This window comes from Octopus bimaculoides, chromosome 22 (genome assembly GCF_001194135.2).
Source record: "Octopus bimaculoides isolate UCB-OBI-ISO-001 chromosome 22, ASM119413v2, whole genome shotgun sequence".
NCBI classification, from domain to species: domain Eukaryota; kingdom Metazoa; phylum Mollusca; class Cephalopoda; order Octopoda; family Octopodidae; genus Octopus; species Octopus bimaculoides.
In genome coordinates this window covers 30426814-30430633 of record NC_069002.1, presented here as the reverse complement: position 1 = coordinate 30430633, position 3820 = coordinate 30426814, and positions in this window count along the sequence as shown.

Below are 3820 nucleotides of genomic sequence, written 5' to 3'. Positions count from 1 at the left end.
TTTGGCAAATTAGCAACGAACGGAATGAGCTGAAGAAAAAACGCATATATTTATTGATAGATCAGACACACCACCACCACCACTACCATCACTACCTTTGTAACCTCCTGGTGTTTGCCACAGGAAATGGAATTGGCACAGATTGCGTTTCATATCACTGTTGGTGATGGAAATAATGGTAATCTAACAGCTTGCTGTGTGGTGACCTGTATAAGGAATTAGCTGAATAACAGATAATGAGGTGTATCGATATCTGTCTGTTTGTCTTTCTATTTTAAATGGAAAGTAACAATAGGTTATATACAACAAACGAAGTAGCTAGTTCTAAATACGCACCCTGTACATACATAAATATTTCTGTTTTTCTCTCTCTTTCCATATGTGTATGGATAAATAGATGGATAGATAGATAGATAGATAGATAGATAGATAGATAGATAGATAGATAGGTTGATAGGTATATAGATAGATAGGTGGGGAGGCGCAATGGCCCAGTGGTTAGGGCAGCGGACTCGCGGTTATAGGATCGCGGTTTCGATTCCCAGACCGGGCATTGTGAGTGTTTATTGAACGAAAACACCTAAAGCTCCACGAGGCTCCGGCAGGGGATGGTGGCGAACCCTGCTGTACTCTTCCACCACAACTTTCTCTCACTCTTACTTCCTGTTTCTATTGTGCCTGTAATTCAAAGGGTCAGCCTTCTCACACTGTGTCACGCTGAATATCCCAGAGAACTACGTTAAGGGTACACGTGTCTGAGGAGTGCTCAGCCACTTGAACGTTAATTTCACGAACAGGCTGTTCCGTTGATCGGATCAACTGGAACCCTCGACGTCGTAAGCGACGGAGTGCCAACAACAACAAGATAGATAGGTAGGTAGATAGATAGATAGATAGATAGACATACAGACACATATGTATGTCCTTCAGATGCTATTAGTTAAATATTCTAGATGCCAATTTGAAACTTGCACTATGATTTCAAATGAAATTTGATACACTTTATCCTAATCTAATGAAAAAATTGGAGCAACTAAAACCACGAAGAAGGCGAAACCAAATGTAAATATTTAAGTTTTCCTGTGAAATTTACACAAACACAGCCAAAGTCCCTCAAATTAGATTCTATTATTTTAAAAATAGGAGGGGTGCAATGGAGCCTTAAACATACAGGGGAGCTGGAACGGTCACAACTGGATCATATATTTACTGAGTCAAGCTGAGCTGGAGCTATATAACAACTGCATCATCGTCGTCGTCGTCATCATCATCATCATCAACAAAAGCAGCAGCTTATACAAAATATGGATTTCAAATGTTGACATAAGGCCAGTAATTTTGAGGCGAGGGGGTAAATCGATTACACTGAAGCCAGTGTTCAACTGGTATTTGTTCCATTGACTCTGGAAGGATGAAAGGCAAAGTCGATCTCGGTGGAATTTGAACTCAGATCACAGAAACCTATTCGGAATATTAAATACGTTATAAAGCAATTGGTGATCCAATTGGTTTTGTTATAAGGTATTAATTGATTGAGGGGACAGTTCCCATCACTGTCTCCACGTCATTCTCTCAGACGGGTGAATCTGACGTTGGTTTATCCTCTCTGTTGGGTTAGCCTTCATTGAAATGCGAGATGGCGTTATCATCATCATCATCATCCTCATACCACCACCACCACCACCACCATTCATCATCTCCACCACTATCATCATCGTGAATACGGGTGCTTTCCTGAACTCAAAAGGCAAAATAATTCAGATGCTACCGTCAAAAGCAGAAATTCGTTTTGGCAACGTAATCATGTTCGGAGCAGCAACCAACATATAAGTACACACACGCACGCAATTAACAGTTTAACATCAGTCCATGGGAAATAACTCTTCCTACAAAATGTTCTTTTCTTCACTGTTTATCTCCCTTTCGTCTCACCACCGTCAACGTCTTTCCAGCCAGAATCGACATATCATTGCTATTATGTTAAACTATCGTATGTCCAAATTTGGCCAAATGCGTTGCTTTTTTTTTATACAATATTTAGTTTTGCTTGCAATAGCCGGTTCTTTTGGTCAAACTATCGTATCTCCAGCTGCTTCAGATACCATTTTTCAAAAGTGTAGCAAGTCGCACATACGACAGTTTTGCAAAAATATTTCTGACTGAAAATATCCTACTTGCATGGAGTTAGGATTTTATGCACCCAACAATGTATTATTCTTTTCTACTCTAGGCTCAAGGCCCGACATTTTTGGGAGGGGATTAAGTCGATTAGATCGACCTCAGTACGCAACTGGTACTAAATTTACCGACCCCGAGAGGATGAAAGGCAATGTCGACCTCGTTGGAATTTGAACTCAGAACGCAAAGACAGACGAAATACCGCCAAGCATTTCGCTCGGCGTGCTAACGTTTTTGCCAGTTCGCCGCCTTTCCAACAACACACTATTTATTTCTTTATTGCCCACAGGGGGCTAAACATATAGGGGACAAACAAGGACAGACAAAGGGATTTGGTCGATTACATCGACTCCAGTGCGTAACTGGTACTTATTTAATCGACCCCGAAAGCATGAAAGGCAAAGTTCGACCTTGGCGGAATTTGAACTCTGAACGTAACGGCAGACGAAATACCGTTAAGCATTTCGCTCGGCGTGCTAACGTTTCCGCCAGCTCGACGCCTTTCCAACAAAGTATTATTGTTAAGCTGAAACTGTTGCTAATGTAAAAAAGAAATGAAATGGTGAAACAATTTTTTCATTTTCTGAAAAAGCAACGTTCTAGACTTACGACACTTTTGCACAATAGCAGCGATATATAATTTTTACATATAAAACGGTTATGTGCTTCCAGTCGGCAAATTGCAATAGCCATCATACCACCACCACCATTCATCATTTCCACCACTATAATCATCGTGAATACAGGTGCTTTCCTGTACTCAAAAGGCAAAATAATTCAGATGCTACCTTCAAAAAACAGAAATTCGTTTCGGCAACGTAATCATGTTCGCTTTTGGAGCAGCAACCAACATATAAGTACACATACATCACATCACACACGCACGCAATTAACAGTTAAAACACAGTCCATGGGAAATAACTCTTCCTACAAAATGTTTTTTTTCTTCACTGTTTACCTCCCTTTAGTTTCACCATCGCCAACGTCTTTATCATTGCTATTATGTTAAACTATCGTATATCCAAATATCGTCAATATTACCAAATTGCAATAGCCAGGGTGAAGCGGACAGTACAATTCTGATCGGTTGTATGCCATAACCAGTAATGTACTGTTTGATGATATATAAGAATATAACTGGTTTATCTTTCAAAGAAATTTGTGGAGAAAATCTTTTCCAAGATGGTGGGGAGAAGACTTCTAAAAATTCAGATCAGAGCTTTTACTTCGTAACTTTTAGGAAAATGGAGTTTGTTTCAATGAAATTTTATAGAAATACCCTTGAAACAGCATAAATTACGATTATAAATAAATTTGTGGGGAAAATTTTTTCCAAGATGGTGGGAGAGAGGAATTCTAAAAATTCAGAAGATCAGAGCTCTTCCCTCGTAACTTTTAGGGAAATGGAGTTTGTTTCAATGAAATTTTATAGAAATATCTTCAAACCGCATAAATTACGATTATAAAGAAATTTGTGGGGGAAAATTTTTTCCAAGATGGTGGGGAGAAAATTTCTAAAAATTCAGAAGATCAGAGCTCTTCCCTCGTAACTTTTAGGAAAATGGAGTATTTTTTCAATGAAATTTTATAGAAATACCTTTCAAACGGCATAAATTACGATTATAAAGAAATTTGTGGGGAA